Source organism: Octopus bimaculoides, chromosome 8 (assembly GCF_046866305.1).
Source record: "Octopus bimaculoides isolate indiv1 chromosome 8, ASM4686630v1, whole genome shotgun sequence".
NCBI classification, from domain to species: domain Eukaryota; kingdom Metazoa; phylum Mollusca; class Cephalopoda; order Octopoda; family Octopodidae; genus Octopus; species Octopus bimaculoides.
Window position 1 is genome coordinate 31,031,185 of NC_142935.1, and position 20,031 is coordinate 31,051,215.

Sequence of the window (20,031 nt, forward strand, 5' to 3'; positions counted from 1 at the left end):
GTGCCTCTGGCACAAGGGCCAGTCCGGCGGTACTGGCGACGGCCACGCTCGAAATGGTGTATTTTACGTGCCACCTGCACAGGAGCCAGTCTAGCGGCACTGGCAACGATCTCGCTCGAATGTCTTACTGGTAACAGCCATGCTCGAAATGGTGTATTTTACGTGTCACCTATACAGGAGCCAGTCCAACAGCACTGGCAACGATCTTGCTCGTGAATAGCTGCCAGGCTGAACAAAACTCTGATGCACATAACTTAAATGAAAATCACTTATAGATGTGCTGTGTTCAAATTGTGATGCCAGCAGCTAGCTGTTACCTATACATCAGAAGCAACAAATTTTGTCTAGGCATGTTGCTACTAGTACACATCCTTGACAATGCCCAAGAAGGCTGAAATGCATCTGGTGTTCTAGCTGGTACCAGGATGAGTTTCTTGTCCCACTCTGATACTTAATGTGTTTTTAATGCAACATATTTATAAGAGATTTTATTTCAGACGAAAACCACAGTATCTTGCCTTTCAAGTGTGTATACTTATGTATGTTAAGTATGATACATAGATGCCATTTGTATTTAAACTGTTTCAGTTGTGTGTGGTACATAAACACACACACACACACACACACACACACACACATCCAAGAATCTTATTCCAGAAACATGATTGCAAATTCAGTAAATATATGCAGGTTTCATGCTCTAGAAATCCACCTCACTTTGAGACTAAAATCTAAACCACCCTGTACTCTAATAGCATCCTGGCTACCATAATCTAGTCCAATCACTGACTTCATCAGGAATTTTCAAAGATTCACATAACTATATATACTGACAAAAGTTTTGTAGGGTATTTATGTATGTCTTTCAGTTATCAATGCATTTAATAACTTTTAAGTATAAATAATATTAGAATGAAATTTACAACTCTGATTTAAAAAGATAAAACTAAAACCGGATAAACAAGCAATAAAACATATGCTAAAAGAAAGAAATAAACTGAAAAAGTATATGTACATTAACAGTATATAATCTAACTCAAACTTTTCTTATGTCAGCCCCATAGCCGTTCTCTCTCTATACTTTTCACAATATCAGCTTCTGGCCTTATTCTTTCTTTTATTAGTTGCTTCTCACTTCAGTCTGTAACATTATGACTCCTTCATCACTCTTTTTAATGGGTTAATGTTACTGTTGTTAAGTCCAAGGTTATCTCTGATTGAGCAGACCACCGGTCAGAGCCATTCCAGCTGCAAGTATCCATCTCTTCCAAGGGTGTATAGGACTACATCTAATGTATCTTTTTCTTATTTAAGACAGTTAGGTGTATTATAAAGGAAATTTGACAGCTACTTCTATCAAGTCTTGCTATAGGATCAAGTCCAAGAAAAGGGCATTCTAGACTTCTCTCTTAGCAGTAACTTTTCTTTCTTTCTTTCTGTCACATTCTCTACTCCCTAGCTTCTGTTGAGTGCCTCTCTTTTTGACTTCTATGAAGTGTGAGTGTATGTGTGCACAGACACACATGCAGATATACTCTAACACATGCATGCACCCACTCTCATGCCGACACACAGACAAACAGGTAACTGATTCTATTTTACAAACAATCTGTGACCCCAAGAATTTAAGCTTTTCTGTTGATAAAGACAAAATTTAACCAAGCAGCAGCTTATTATCTCCACTCAACAAAACATTTAATGCCCATATAAAATATGCCACTTGGCTTCTTAAATAAACAATTAACAAAATGAAAAAGCTATAAACAATGACTAAATTTGAATTTTTTTTTCAATAACAGCATTTAGTTTTAACATTGATCTTCTGGCAATTAAACCCAACTTATTTGTCACCATTTAAATTGAAATGAATTATTATTAAATATCTACATTTATGTGTTATTACAGAACACACTCACATGCTTGTATATAAAATTATGTGAAAGATGAAAATAGTTTCATATAAATAATCATATATTAAAACAGATCTAACAGTTTATGTCTTTGATAAATTTATCAAACCAAAACTATTTTATTGTTTTTTCTTTAATATGAGAAATCATATTATGAATTTAAAATTCTGAATTATATACAAATATAAAGAAACTAATTTGAATACCATTTTACATTAATCTAAAAATATCTTCTGGCTGAAAAATTTCCATTAATAATTATTTGTGTGAATATTGTGAACAAATTATATTAATAATTTAGCTTATAAACTAGATTTTCAAGGAAATTATCTAAATAATTGTAACATTTATCTTAATTAAGTCCATTCTCTTAATTTATCCAGACATTATTTAGATATATTAAAAATAATATGGATAAATATTTCACTGATTATTATTGTTATGGTAGTTATATTTGAACCATTTATTTTTATAATCTTTTGCAAGCCAGTTTATTTACACTAGAAACAGACATCTTAATCTGTGAGACTTAAAAAAAAAAGAGATTCGTCAGTATACAAGCTGTCACACTAACCATGAAAAAGATATTTAGCTGTATGTATGACATGGAACTCAGTCTAACCAATCAGTATACTTTAACAAGAACTGGTTTGCTGGGAATAGAGTTTATTGATCTGGTCTCTCCCAGCCAACTTAAAAAGAGTTGGGTTATACCATTTCAGACGTAGAGAGTAGCAGGTTTTTATTGCTATGTGAAAATTTCACTTGCTATTTCAATCAATTTCATTTTTAACAAACCAGGTTGTTTTGTTTTTTTTATCAATAGATATTTTATGAATATGTAGTAAATTTTTTTAATGCACTTGGTAATAAGGTATTACATGACATGCTCTCAAAATAAAATTTAATTTCCTAATGCACTTAGTAATGAAGTAACTCGAATAATAAGCTTAATTTATTCTGAAAAATAATTTTTTTTTTTTCACCTCATACATAAATCAAATGATAAACCAATTCAGGGATTAAGGCAAAGATTTGGATAATTTCTCAACATTTCTTTAAATGATTATTTATGTAAAGTAACTATAGTTTTATTTTAGATTTTTTTTTATCAGAAATATTTTAAACATTTTGTCATGTTTTAATTATACAGAATCAACATTTTATTTTACATGTTTGATAATTAAAATAAAGAGATGTATATCATTGTTACTTTATTCTTTTTGATACAGTTAAATTGATTTTCCCTTTCTACTTTTGGGTTTATTCCCTACACACACGTGAAAAATTTATCTGTCTGTAACAACTATTTTCTTCTCACATTTTTCTTTCTGTATTTATATCTTGAATTTATATATAAACTTTTAATATTTCCAAGGTGTATTTATAAATATACTTCACCTGCTACTTACAATATTCAGTAATTTCTGTATTTTAAAAAATATATTTATTTGTTTCAATAATTAGTCCTTTAATATATAAGAATAATTAACTACTTAGGTGTAAAGTATTATTTTTTTTTAACTTCTCATTAATTGCAAGACATTTTCTATTTCATATTGAGTGAAAGTGATAGTATCAATATAAAATTCACACATTTTTATTAAATAAAATATTTTACATACAACTTTTTATAATTTTTATCACACTAAAAGAAAATATAATTCATTTTCTCCCCACTTACTACTTTTGCATCTTTTTCTAACAATGTCTGAACAGATTCTTTGCAGTGCAGTACAATTCACTACTCAAATTACATTGTATTTTGTATTTGATGTGTTAATCACATGATTTGATAGCAAAATGCTTTACCTAAGTGTCATTACTGAGATTCAAACATACATTGTCCTGCATCACCTTTGATAATCTGCTATTCTTGTACTAAATATTTGATAAATCCTCTAAAGAGATTTTGTCCATCTATTATAATACCTGACATTGTTCATGTGATATAGATTAGAGTTTTGCCATAGTTAAATATTAAATCTGTATGTACACAGACATATACACTTAAACATAACTGTATGGTATGCACCTTAAAGTAGATTTTCTGTATAGAATTATTAATTTAATTTATTAGCAATATATATGGAGCCAATTTGGCTGCATGTACAGGGAGACTGGCTTTAAGGTTAGAGTTTGTATCCTACATGGTGGGATATAAAATTATATCTCAGAGGCAAGCATACTGAATGTGTGAACACACACACACACACACACACACACACACACATACACACACACATATACACATATATATATTTGTTATGTGGTCATGTTGGCCTATTTGATCCATGCTATTGTGCTATTGTTATCTAATACGTGTGTGTTTTATGTATGTATGTATGTATGTATGCATGCATGTATGTGTGTATGTATGTATGCATGTAAAGGCATGGCTATCTAGTTAAGAAGTTCATTTCATGACCACATGATGCTAGGTTCAGTCTCACTGTACAGCACCTTGGGCAAGTGTCTTTTACAGTAGTTGTGAGTGGATTTTGGATATAAAAACTGTCCAACCCATGCCTGCATGGAAAACAGACATTAAATAATAATGACAATGATGATGACTGCTATACATTCAAATATCAATAAATGTGTTATTGATGCTAAGTCATGGATCAGCTCTGATCAAGTGGATTGATGATCAAATATATTTCAGTCAATGACCATGCTGTCTTGATTGCAGTGTTTCTAAGGTACTGTAAGCCTCAGTTTGAAACAGGAACACTCCTAACCACTGGGGGCATGGGCTAGTGATTAGAGTGTTGCACTCATGATTGTAAGATCATGATTTCAATTCCCAGGCTGGGTTGTGCATTGTATTCTTGAGCAAACTACTTCATTTCACATTGCTTCAGTGCACTCAGCTGTAAATGAGTAACCTTGCAATGGACTGGGTTTCAATCTCACTCTTCACTCTTCCTTTCTTTTATCAATAATTGACAACATATATACATACATATATACATACACACACACACACACACACACACACACATATATATATATATATATATATATATATATATATATATATATATATATACATACATACATATATACATATGTACACACACACACACACACATATATATATATATATATATATATATATATATATATATACATACATACATACATATAGCTTATGTATGTTTGAGTGTGAATTTTGAAATATTCATGTACAATAATTAGCTTCATCTAAAACTCATTTCTTTTGTATACGTTTGACTTCCTCTTATTTAATTGACAGCACAGTTCATATAGTAATTAAGAGGTTAATGCTATTTGCTACCTACAAAGGCAGGACATTATTCTGTTTCCTTCAGTATGACTGACTGACAGCAACATTAGTTTTACTTAATCATTTTGCAATCAGTGATTGTTGTTATTTTGTTTAGCCCCTGGTTATTCCTGATCATGTAATCCTAAGATGTAAAACTTTCCACCTATGACCTTCCTGTCTTTTTCTTTTTTTTTTTTATCAGGCTAATATATCAAGGAGTTCATCATTATCCAATACGACTCTAAGGCAGCGAGTTGGCAGAATTGTTAGCATGCCGGGTGAAATGCTTAGTGGTATTTCATCTGGCACTATGTTCTGAGCTCGAATTCTGCCAAAGTCGACTTTGCCTTTCATCCTTTTGGGGTCAATAACTCAAGTACCAGTTGAGTATTGGGGTCAATGTCATCAACTTGCCCTTTCCCCAAAAATTTCAGTCTTTGTGCCCAGAGTAGAAAAGATTATCCAATATGATTCTCCTTTTTCTAGATGGTAGGCATATGTATGAAAATTGCTGCTTTCTATCTGGTTGATGACTATTTAGAAGTCCCTATGTTCACTGGTAGAAAGGGTGCAAACTGTTCAAATCTTCAAAACCCATTTTAATCATGTTAGTAAGCCAGCACCAAATTAAAATGTATCTAAAATTACCATTTAAATAATACAATTATAATTAGAATGATTATGTCTTTCCTTGTCATTATTACAATAACCATCAAACAAAGATGTATAAGTTAGATATTTTCTATTTTATATATACCATTTGTTAGAATACCATATAATTCTTTACTATTTTTTAGTGTTAATTATTTTATATATGGAATTACTAACACTCTCTTTGCATTAAATTCATTTTATTTTTTATTTAGATAATCAATGTTATAATTAACAAAGATCAACTTCAAAAAAATTTTTTTTTTCCTTACACATTTGAATATCTTGTTTTCTGTAAAATATTTTTGGAAAATAATGTTCACTAACAAGATTGGTATTGGTTGAGAGTTATAGATAACTTTTCTATAGCTTAAAGTTAACATGTTGGGAAAGACTGAGAGAATATTGCTTTGTAAAATAAATAAAATTCTTGTATTTTCAGTGAATAGCTATTATTTTGAAATTGCTTAAAGAAAATAAATTGTCCCGATTTTCAATTTATATTTAAGAAAGATAAATAATTTACAATATTTCAAAGTAATTGGTTTTACGAATATAGTACATGGAAGGTGCTAAACCTGACTGAATGAATAGGCTGCCAGGCTAACAATGGAAGGTTTGACAGTTCAAATCCATCATTGTTTTGTTTCCATATCAAAGTATTTAACTTTGAATGTCACAGGCCTCTTCACTGTTAATAGGTACTGGGAGACACGTTTACTTCTGTAGAGCTACTGTATAATTGACATTTTGTTCCTTTACAATACTTCACCCAAATCATTTTCATGGCTCTAAAAAACATAACAGCTTTGAATGATTACAAAAGAGCAAAAGTCTACAGTGGTAACCCAACAACCTAATGTGTTATGGGACATTACTTTAAGCTGCATAAAAACTACTACTAATAGTAAATTCACTACTAATTTAGGAATTTAATTTCTAATCATATCCTTTATTGCACACTGAACAATACATGTCAAAGTCAGTTTCAAACAAAATAGAGACACAATTATTTATTTTGGGAGAATGATTTCTGTATGTTGAATTACAAGAATCACAAACAACAATAGTCACAAAAAGGTTATTTCATGATACCATCATTGCTGGAAATTAATTAAATCAGTGATGTTTTTTTTTTATTCCCTCTTTCTAGTCTGAAAAACACCAATTGTTATTATTTGTTCATTTTTTTGCATTCTCACCATTCAGGGGTAAGAAAAAATATGAAAAAAAAAAAAAATGAATAAGATGATTATTGTTTTGTGTGTTTGAATGAAATTATATTTCACAAGACTTGAACTAGATCATGCATCATTGTTTGTTAGAAATGATAACCTCTTTTGTTGCAATAGTGCATGATAAAGTAATTGCAAAAATGAAAAATGAGTAATTTTAGCATCTTTTTCACTATTGCAAAATGCTGGCCGATTATTCACAGTTTAAACGTCTTTCTATCTAATAAAGATTAGCAAGGAATCTGCATGCATATTCATACATGCATATATGTTTATATGTATTTGGATAAAAAGAAACTGGAGCCTGTTAATTTTTATAACATTTAGGGTGCAGAGAGGATGCACTGGTGTTTCAAAGCTAATTGCAGTCAGCTCATTGATTGAACATTCAATTTTTTCAAAATCCATCATCATTATCATTACTGCCACCACCACCACCACCATCATGTCGTCATCATCGTCATCATCATCATCATCATCGTCATTGTCATCATCAGCTGTTTTGTTGCATTAGAGTATCAAGTATATTTAAGCTATATTGTTGTAATTAATTTTCATGTGTTTCAGGTCTTTTGCAATGTAACAACTCTCAAGTCAATCTTGATCAAATATCTGTGAGACCCAGCATTCTCAGATCTGATCACCATTTATTCTCATATCTTCCTATATCTAATTTTAACCTGCATATCATCCACTGAGAATGCACATTTTTCACCCTTTGTGTATCATCATTTCACATCCATTTTGTTTTATAACTGCTTTTAGATACATTGTCCAATACCTTTGATTTTTATCAGCCTTCACAGTCTTCTACACAAATCATCTTCCCATATCCAAACGATCGCACATAGTGGCTCATTTCTTTGTAGCTAAATCAGGTCTTTGGTGTTCATTGCTCGTGTTCTACTACCGTACATTATTCTTCTTATTTATGTTTCATACCTCATTACTTTACACAGAGAGAAGAACCTTTCTTTTTCTTTGTTGGCATTCTCCTTCAGTCCCAGATAAACTTTAACTGAGTTGATCTATAAACAAAGACATTCTAGCCATGACCAGCCTGTCTTTCTTTCCAATGCATTATATCTAGAACTATGTTATCAAAAATGTCCTTCTCCTTTTTTTTTATGATGGTGATGTGTATATAATATTTGGCTATTATTTCTAACAGGTCAAGGATGGTGAAATAGCAAAATTGTTAGCAGGCTGGCAAAATGCTTGGCAATATTTCTTCTGGCTTTATATTCTAAGTTCAAACACCACCAAGTTCGACTTAGCCTTTCATCAAATTGAAGGTCGATAAAATAAGTACCAATCAAGCATTCAGCTCAAAGCACTTGACTTTCCCCTCCCATCAAAATTGTTAGTCAAGTGTCAAAGTTAGAAAGAGATATTTCTAGCAGGTAGAAGCTCCCCGTCGTTGTCTTGAATAACCTTTTACTGTCAGCAGAAGTAAAAGTGCTGTGAACATCATCAATCTCAGCTGTTTCCTTCAAATGAACCATCTCTTATCTGTTCTAATTGTATGAGTTGCGTTGTGCAACTAATACACAATTTACAGCAAGACACATAAACACTCCATCTTTGTTTCATGTCAGCTTTGACGTCATGCTTCACCATTCATGTGTAAATGTATTATTGATGTCCTGATATTAGTGTTCCTTGAAATATTAGACTTTACCAAGTGTGCGGATTATATAGGTTTCATGGTGTTTGGTTGTAGGCTATGTGTGTGTGTGTGTGTGTGTGTGTGTGTGTGTGTGTGTGTGTGTGTGTGTATGCACGAATGCAGAAAATAATGCCATTGTTACAAAATTGTAATGGTGGGTAAGGCATTATCAAAAGATGTAGAGGAAGTCAAAAAATAATGTGGGTTTTTTTTTAACCAAGTAAGCATTGAAATATTCAAATTGTAAAGAGAGATGAATGGTTATGTTTTATCTACAAAACTTCCAAAAATATTGACATTCAAATATGATTGCATGATTTGCCTCTTATGTTGCATGAGTTTTTGTAGTAATGTTGTTATATCAATATAATGTTTGGCTAAATACAACTTGCCTCAGCTTTACTTTTCTAATCAGGTTATCACTTAATGTGAAGAACTGTTTTATCTTCACTGCTTCAATGAAATTCCAGTATGAGTAAATGATTATTTTATATAAACTTGAAAGGCAAAAAATTTGGCTTTTTTTCATTTGTTTTCTTTTATGCCTTACATGTTACATGTGCATATACATATGATAGAGCCCAAAAAAAAAGCCTGCAGATAATAAATGGTTTCAAAATGCTAAACTGAATTTAAAACTAAAATAAAACAATAATAAAATAGACAATGAAAAAACGAAAAATAATAGATTTCATTGCGAAAAAGTAACTATAAAATAAGTGAGTGTACTGTAAAGGGAGGTGAAGTTCTGATGTTTCAGGCTTGGAAGATGTTCTTCAAAGATTTCATATAAAATTAATCAACTTCAAAAATTAAGATAATTCTATTAAAACGGTGAAAACCTTATAAACATTGTTGTTGTTAATTTTTTTCCTCTATTAAAGCAAACCCCCTTCAAATTTAATGTAACCAGAGAAAGAAAAAGTATAGTTGATTTTCTCTTGATACTTAACCAATTAAATAAATAGGATGGTTACTTTTATCACTTGAACCACTGAACTCCTATTTGTACTAGAGATATTAATTAACAGAACCTTCAATTTTCTGCAAGTATTCATTCAATTTTTACTTTTGTAATCTTAAGCAAACACTTTAGATTCTCTATCATTTCCCAAGAGTTTCACCTCAGCTGTCCCCTTGTGTTTGCAAAATGTTATGATATAGAAATAAATATGCTATCGTTATCTTAGCTACTTGCTTGGCAAGATTGATTTTTGTCCACAGAATTCAAGTATGCTATATTAATTCAACAAAGGAAAATTAACAAGTATCTGTATCAGGAAAAAGTCAATAGAGCTAAATGAAGATAAAAACTTCCTTAGTCACTTGATTTTTAATGTTAGTTTTGTTGAATTTTTCATCTTTTGTTTTTTCTTCAATGGAAATAACTTGATTTCTGAGATTCCGATTATATGGGGAGAAGATGAAATTTAAATTTTTATTAAATTAACTTAATTAATTTAATGACTTATCTCACATTTAAGCTTGGCCAATGAGATATATGCATTTGAAGACAGTTGTGTAAAGAAGTGCTGATCCCTAACTGTGGAGGGAACCTGTGGTAGAGGTAGGCCCAAGATGAGGTTGTGAAGCATGATCTCTGAATTTTGGGCTTCATAGAGGCAATGACCTTTGGCGATAATCTGTTCTTGAGAAGACCCATCAAGCCAAGTGAAATCACAGTCATGGCTAATGGTGGTGTCATGTAACCGGCACCTGTGCAGGTGGCACATGAACAGCACCTTTCAAGCATTGATTTTTAAAAAAGTGAATTTGTTGATATACAGTATTACAAAATCTATCCATCACCATGATTTCAAAAATGAAGCATAAGGACATACTCTCTGTAGCTTTCTACTATACATTACATGCTTTCTACCTTCATCTGCTAATTAAGAAAAGAAAAGAAAATTATTAAAAAAAAAAAACAGTAAAAAAAGGCAGTTAATGATTAAAGAATAAATTTCCTTCTCCATTTTCTCCTAATTGTGAATCTGTGATGCAAAATATAATTAGACATATTTATGAATCTCATGGAATTAGAACTAACTGATGTGAGTGTATGTGTATGAGTACATGAGAGAGAGGGGGGTTGGGGAGAGAGAGTCCACTCCACCTTCCTACCTATGATATAATCTTATTTGAAGAGTATTACTTAATTTATATATTTGAATATGTAGTCAAGTTACTAACTACTAGAGTATTGCGATTTCTGAGACATTAAGATCAACATCCTGAACTAGAAATTTGGTTAATTTATGAATGCTATTTCTATGCCACTAATATTGAATGGTGTAAATTTCTGTTCGTTTAATTTTCAGTAGGAGTACCTTGGTTTCTCAGATCCTAATTATATGCAAGGAAAATAAAATTACATATAAATAATTTAATGAAAGCATCTCAAAAAGAAAAAAGCCCAGATGTTTATGCCCCATGAATCTCAACTGCAATTAAGGATGCTTGGAGAGAATGAATTGATATATTTACATTAACAGGCTACAAGGAATCCAAAGATTCAATTTCGAATGATGAAAATGCTAAGGCAAACTTAATATTTTCTTCATGCACAAATTTTAAAATATTCCAGTGTTTGTGTCATTTTATTATAATCCTTCAATTGTGTTCAAATCTTGCCAGAGTTGACTCCCACTTTTATTTCTTCAGTAGTTGATAAAACAGATTCTGGTGATATATTGAGGATGATTCAACCAGCTACACCCTTCCCTAAAACCTGTAGCTTAGTATTACAAATTTATTATTTAAATTTTACAGAATTATTTTTCTGTTACATTGCTTACAATTCAAGAGATTAAATCTGAATGGAAATGCATACTAGTAATAGAGACAAATAAACAAAGCTGAAATTATATCAAAATTTCTGACAAAAATTTAGTAACCTTTATAAGCATAATCATATAAAAAGTAATTTTCTTAACAACTCAAATAAATCTTACTAGTTTACTTTTGCTCCTGAATAACTAGTATTTGTTTTCCTGACCACTTTTTCATAATTCTAATCGTGACTTTCTAAAAAATTTTATGTATAGTTTCAATGTTGTGAAGTAATAGTTTTAGTTTGTACTGTGAAGAAAAGATAGATACCATTTCCTGATATTCAACAGAAGTGTGATATCTTAGCAAAAATACACTGAATAACTTAAAACAATAGATATCAGAACAATTAACTGGTATTGTTTATGTTAACAAAATGCATTTTTGTTACAATAACCAAAATAACAGCATAAAGATGTTATACAAGTCATTGTAATTCATGCTATCATGTACAAATGAGTTGACTTGATCATTGTAATGGTGATGATAATAGTAATAAAGAGGAAATGTGAATCAGTGGGGCATGTGTGTATTTTGAAATCCAGACAACTTACAGTTGATGTAGTAAGGCTCTTGTAAAAACTTTCATATTGCTTGTCTGCAGTGCATTATTGGAAGCATTCTTTGTAAAGAGGTATTTGATTCAGAAATATTTGTTAAGTCTGTGTAAGTTGATGGCTGATTTTATGATTACTTAACTCCAGCTGCACTTACTGGTGTGAGCAAGCCATCAGGAAGGAACTTTTGAAAACCACAATGGCACTCAGCTTATTGTACTTGATATTGTTTTATTTTTACTTGAGTGATGATGAGTGGTAGGGTCATTTAGAGGAAGAAACTGGGCGAAGGGTCTAGTTGTGCACATATATAATGTATATATATATATATATATATATATATATATATATATATATATATATATATATATATATATATATATATATATATACATATATACACATATATATATATACACACACACACACACACACACACATATATATATATATATATATATATATATATATATATATATATATATATAGATAGATAGATAGATATATATACAAACACATGCACACACACACACACACACACACACACACACACACACACACACACACACACATACACACACAGTGCTATCAGAACTCAGTTTCACCAAAATGGATGGGTCTTCTTGAGAACTGCATATATATTGCCAGTCCTCCTGGTTTTTGTTCATCTCCCCTTGATGTTCAAGGTCCTGAAATCAGCTTTCACCACTTTTTTCCATATCTTCCTAGGTCTTCCTCATCCGCAAGTTCCAGTCGCATTTAGCTATCGGCACTTCTTTATACAGCTGTCCTCATCCATATGCAGTCTTCTTTCTTGCCCACTACATCTTATTCCTCTAATACCCAATTTTTGTCTCAGCACATTTATACTATGTTGTCCATGCACACTTATATTGTACATTCACTGGAGCATGCTCACTTCATTTCTGTCCAGCCTTCTCATGTTCTCCACTTTCAAGGCCTGTATCTCACTACACTACCGCATCACTTTTGTAACACAAGCATCATGTAATCTACCTTTCACTCTGAGGGGAAAGACCTTTGCTGCTAAGTGGTAATAGCTCCCTGAACTTTCCTCAACCTCTTCTTACTCTGGTTACTGTACTTTCAGATCAGTCACCTCCCTCAAAAAGAAAGTTGGTGTGATCATGGATTGAATACTTATGATCGTAGACCTTCTCAGTCAAAACTAATCTGGGGCTACAAAGTAACAACTTTTCACCATCAGCTTCTTGACATAAAAGAAATCTTTTAGCTCATTGTATAAACCTGAGTCTCCACATTTCATAGTTCTTTTTGAAGTTACTTAGTTTTAAAGTTATCAAATCCACATCAAAAGATTTAGCTTCTTTCTTGGAGCCAATATTTATGTGAGCTCTGAGATACGGAATAACTAAAAAAAACTCAAATTCCAACCAGCTATAGTGTATTGATTTTTTTAATTTAGAATGTTACTCTTTCTGTTAAAACACAAAGAAGTCTCTACTTGGTTAGTAACCTGCTAGAAATAGCAGCTAAATATTCTTAAAATCACATTTTGTTATCTTATAAAAAGAACAGACACATTGAATGTTAACATACAAAGATATACAATGTCTGAAAAAGGAAAAAAAAAATATTGAACGATCATAGCTGGAATGCTTTTGATCATGGATCTTGTGGATTAAAGCTGATCTGGGCTAAACAGCAACAACAACTTATATGCTAGATTAAATCCTGACTGAAGTCATTTACCAGAGTAACGGGTTCCTTTAAATATTCAACCTATAAATGCTGTTGTTATTATTTTACTCCAGGTCAATGATAAAAGAAAGGTGCTTCAAAAGTAATCGCAAAAAAAAAAAGATAAATAAAAAATAAATAAAATAAAAATCAGTATTAGTTGAGTTGAATACAGCTGTGAAGAGAAGCAATATTGGACCAAAAGATCGATACAAATGAAGCCTGCAATACCTAGATAAAGCCCTGTTAGCATGGAATGTAGTGCATTGAGGAAAGAACAACTCCAAGAAACTATAAAATTGTTTTATGAAGCATACAAGCATGACTGCTACTCCCATCTCTTATAAACAATTTTGATCATGGCTTTATTGTTATCTGCATATTGAAATAACTGGTAGAAAAAGTGTATGTCTGTAGAGTATGGTTATGTACGTTTGCATAAAAATATAAATATATCAAGATGACAATAAAATGAAGTTATTTCGAATGCTATTTATTCAGATGTTACATAGAATATGTGGGGAAAGCTGTCTGTCGTTCTAAGTAATTACTGATCCTACTGGAAAGCAATTTCTATTCTAGCAATTGTAGGAACCTGGTAGAGCAAGATTTCTTGGTAAAAGTGGAATACTAGCCAGCTCTGTGATAATTTCTTAGGAGAGATCAGATGCTTATAGCTTATTTCATTATATAGACAGAAAGATTGAATATACATACATAGCTTAAGCCTAAAATATTAATCAAATAGAGAATATTTAATGAACTAAAAGAAAATTTCTGGTTAGGCACATGATCATTATGTAGAGTTCTTGACAAAATAGACTCATATTAAAAATAAGATAATAAAATAAAAGCCAGATTACTACTGGCACTCAAACAGATGTGTGAGAAATTGTCATAAAAGATAGAGAATATGTCTTGAGTTTAATGGCAATGGTAGCAGCAATAATGACCCACCCCTTCCACCACCACCACCACCGCCACCACCATTTTGCACTGATGTTTTTTTTTTTTTCCAAATCTTGCATAGGTTGGAAGGAGTAACAATAGAGGAAACCAGCCTCTTTGTTCTTTGTATATCGTAAGGTGTGGATTGAGTGCATTTTCTATCCGACTGCCGTCTCTAGAAAGAATGACTTGCACATGAGAATTAAAAGATCCCCCCCCCCCAGCCTACAATATGGCCTGCAGAGTCCTTATCTCAATTCTGAACTACATTCTCAAGTGTGGTAGAATATGTATTAGAGATCAGTATCACTATGTAAAGATAGGTCTCTGGCTGCCATAGTGACCTCTCTAGGATAATTAGGTTGATAATTGAATCTCTATGCAACAAATAACCTTGGTGGGTGATGTGATGTGATGTACTCCAGCAAGTATCTTGATGAAGGACTACAAAAGGTGCTGAGACCAAGGGCAAGACACAGAACTACTGTGGATATTTTTTGGTGTGATTTCTATATTTGGATGCCCTTCTTATCACTAACCCTATTTACAGAGTTTACAGAGTATGATGGGTGCATTTTTGAGCCACTAGCATGAGGGGGTTATCACATTTAGGAGAATTAATGAGACCCCTTTCCTTATGCCCATTCTAATTCAAAGTCATTGTGTACTACAGTACTTCATATTACCATACACCATTTGTCTTACATAGTCCTGCATCTTGTTACTCACTATTGTCCATTACTCCTTATCTATTATGACCCTTTATTTAACCATCTACCGCCCTCTCTCCATCTGGTGTGATCCTTCATCTAACTACCTGCCATTATCATTCACCACATCACCTTCTGTGGTTCTTTGTCTTCCAGGAATTTAGCTACTAAGTTATTTATCATTTCTATGTCCATTCTCCATGCTTATATGGGTTGGACAGTTCATCAAGGTCTGAGTTAATTCTTATTTGGAGTTAATGTGGGCCAAGAAAACCATGTTTCACTTGTATATTCTGTTTTTGGTGGTGGTCATTGCCATCTTATCATCATCTTGATGATGATGATGATGATGATGATGATGATGATATAGGATTCAAAATTGTTTCAAGACTTTTTTCATTTACTTTAATAGTTAGTCATTGAATTAACAGCATGAAAATCATTTTTGTTAAAAAGTTAAATGTGTTAGCTTAACAGTTGATCACAAATTGCATCAGTCAGTTTTATTGACTAATATGTTGGAAACTGTGAATTAGTGTTATCTTTTACTCTTTTACTCTTATAAATTGATTATTTTCTCTTGGCCTGGCAGAGAATTGCTAGGCTAGTTTCCTTGCATTAATACCATTCATCCTACCATTTGTATTTTTAACCTATTCATTTGGTGCCTGTCAATTAGTGGACGTGTACTTTTAGCTTAAAATAAATCTGCATAAATCACACATGTTATTACCAACAATATTCTAAAAGTCATTTATATTTCTGAAAGATTTCTCCTGACACAATATTGTGAAATGCATGGCGGTGAGCTGGCAGAAACGTTAGCATGCTGGGCGAAATGCTTAGCAGTATTTTGTCTGTCTTTACATTCTGAGTTCAAATGCCTAGAGCAGAAAAGAATATTGGGAAATGCACAAATGAGATCTGCTTAGACTCATGTTTATTTCCTGTTTTGGGTTTTTTTTTTTTTTTGTAGATCTTTCATAAATGACTGTTGCTTGCAAAATATAAGATGTCAGTTTAATATTTAGCTTTTAAATCTATTTGTAGATATTTCTATATTTATTTCAAAGCAGAAAAAAAAAACATAAGGCTCCTCACCATACCAAAAAAAAAAAAAAAAATCTATAATTCTTTCTGTTTTAAATTAACTTACTTTCACAACTTGTGTTAGAGTAATCTTAATCAAAAGGATAAATTAATTATTGAAAAGGAGATATGTGAGTTCTGCTTTCACCTGTCAATTATTAAACATGCATGTAGTATAAGTTCAACAGTCTTTATGAGAGTGTCTCAGTGTCTCTGTGCCTGAGCAAATGTATTTTCAAGCAGTGTTTTGGAGTGTGTGTGTGTGTGTGTGTGTGTGTGTGTGTGTGTGTGTGTGTGTGTGTGTGTGTGTGTGTGTTACTGTTAGATTCTACACACATGCAAAAGTGAGAGTGTGTATGTGTCCTTTTAAATACCTCCGAAAGTGCAGAAAATCTGTCAGTATGTATGTGAGAGAGTGATACATATATAGTATGTGTGAGAGCCTATAAGTGTGTGTATATAAATAGCTGTAGGTGCTGAAGATATATATGTCAGGGTTATATCAGTGTATAGAACAGATAGAGATACAGTGTACAAGAAATAGAGATAAAGTGTATGAGAAATTGTATTTGTAAGAAAGACTGTTATGTAAGTCTTTAATTTAAAGTATGTGACGTGTATCTTTGACTGTTATAAGAAGTTTATCTCACAGTTTAGCATCACCAACTGGCCTGTGGGTACCTTTAGCAGAGTCAAATTTCTTGCAAGCATCTGAGTCAGGTTTCTAGTTTGGGGATAACTTCCTTTCTTCTTCCTACCAGTGTCAGAGGCCCTGGAAAAGATCATGGAGTAACACCTTGGTCTTCTTCTCTTACTAAGCAGTGTAGACAAAGATTTTTTTTTTATAAAATTAAAATCTCCAATTGAAATGCCCTAAAGAAAAAGCAGCACTTAAACACCATGGGTAGCTCCAATCAGATTCCTTTTATGTAGCATCCTACATGATGCCAACCTTTATAAAATGACCCACAAATAGGAGTCTTTAGGTATGGTTTAGATTTTATTTAGTATTATTATTTAGTTGCTGAAATACAGTACAAGTTTGATTTAATCGACTAACATTTTCTTCCAGTTTTCTGGCCATTTGCCTATGAAAGAAATCATTATTGTTATTATCATTTGTAGGACATTCACATTGCTAGAGGCTATGGTCTTTATATTCACTGATATTAGATTATCACAAGATCTGTTAATTCTCTTCAGACCATCCTTTTATACCACAAGAAATGAAAACGGAATTTTGTAGTTATGTTAGAACATGAAGCAGTTTTTAAGAATAAGAGATGTCAACCATTTCATCATTCATTATTCATAATATGCTAACACATCTGAGCTCAGTTAAGCAGTTCTGTCACGTTCAGATAAACAGGATGGCTTATGATATCATTAGTAATGCTATCTATTGTGCATACACCTATACAACATGTTATACAGATGCAGACACATTTACCTATGTATGTCCATGAATATAACTATACATAGTAATATCGTATTAATTCAAGTTACATATATCCCTTTTAGAATTGTATTAAAAATATCTGGAATGTTTTAACCAATTATTTTAATGACACATACAACATTTATAACATAACCTCATTGATATCAACAGCATGCTATGACAGCATTTAAAACATTTCCCTTTTAAGAGCTGTCATCTTCAGGATGTTATTTTTACTTAGATTCAGTTTTATTTCATATATTTTATTCGTTTGCTTCAAAATTTAATATACATTAGTCTTATTGCCCCTAGTTTAGAAGATTAATTGGCTGGACATCAATCTAGAATTGTAAAGCATCTACATCTTTATCATCATCATCATCATCATCATCATCATCATCATCATCATCATCATACACATATATTCTAATAAACTTATGTTTATGTCTACATACATGCATACTCTCTCTCTCCTCTCTCTCTCCTCTCTCTCTCTCCTCTCTCTCTCTCCTCTCTCTCTCTCTCCTCTCTCTCTCCTCTCTCTCTCTCCTCTCTCTCTCTCTCTCTCACACACACACACACATACACACACACACACACATGAATGGGAAGAAAGAAAAGTCAAAGAATCAATCACTTTTTTTTCCTCAGCCAGAAGTATAAATGTCAACTGACCATCTCCAAGATTTATTCATTTCAATGAAATTCCAAGTCTACATATGTGGGTGAAGCTGAATCTAAACCTTCTAGTTATATGCTAAAGAGCAATCTTGCTCTAATAGGTCAAGCTAATGAGGAACAATGGAACCCTTTCCTGAACAGTAAATTGTACAAATACCTTTACAAATATTGAACAGAAATTAAGGTTATCTATTAATAGCTAACTTTCTAAATTTGCTTTAAATATTGATATGTGAGAATATGTTCATTCTGCTCTGTATTGACAAATGAAAGGAAATAGCTTATTTCCTTTCAATACTTTTCAAAGAAACAAAATTCTTTGATATTGCGCATGGTAAATCTACAAAAAAGCAAATAGCATCTAAAGAACTCTTTATTTAATAATTGAAAGGGAGTTTTCGCTAATGATTTATTTTTTATTCTCTTTTGTTGTTGAGATGGTTTTCTAGCGTTATAGGTGATTAATCTGTATTGGGCAATAAAATAATATAAATTAAATATTGATTTGCTTCAGGCGTGGCTGTGCGATTAAGGTGTTTGATTTTCAAACATGAGCTCGTAAGTTCAATCCTACTGCTTGGCATTCTGTGCAAGTCTCTTCTACCATAGCCTTGGGTTGACTAATACCATATAAGTGAAATTTGGGTGACAGAAACTATGGAGAAGCCCATGATGTGTGTGTGTGTGTGTGTGTGTGTGTGTGTGTGTGTGTGTGTGTGTGTGTGTGCATACATACAGAGGGACAGGGAGATTAATATCTTTCCAATGTATATTAGCAAAGGATGTGAACATTGGTGAAAATCCAATGTTCTTCAAATGAAAACTTTGTGAAAATGAAATCCTTTTCCACCAAATTACAGACACACCTTTATCACTCTTGCCATTGGAGATTGCCTCATTGTAAACTTGCAATCAATGACAGTCAGTTACAAACTGTGCTGTGTAATAAAAAAAAATAATTCTCAAACATTTGTAAATGGTGTACTGCTCCAACAACTTTATTCCTAAAACACTGTTTCTTCATCCATTTCTAATCATAGTATTTACATTTCAGCAAGACAGCTATCTCTGTCCCTCTATACCTTTAATCTTTCAACCATATCCCTCCCTCAGTACCACTCCCCACTTCCAGTTGAAAGATCTTTGTCTTGCAAGGTCCTTGGTAACCCTGTCAGTGCTGGTGTCATGTAAGAAGCACCCAGTATGCTCTGTAAAGTGGTTGGCATTAGGAAGGGCATTCAGCTGTAGAAACCTTGCTAAAACAGACAATGGAGCCTGGTGCAGCTCTTGGCCTTGC

General features: G+C 32.2%; 1 protein-coding gene across 8 annotated transcripts in view; it reads left to right on the forward strand.

Moving 5' to 3' along the window:
• LOC106873316 (mitogen-activated protein kinase kinase kinase 13-B) overlaps positions 1-20,031 on the forward strand; it is a 204,224-nt gene that overhangs the window by 114,734 nt on the left and 69,459 nt on the right. The window lies entirely within an intron of this gene.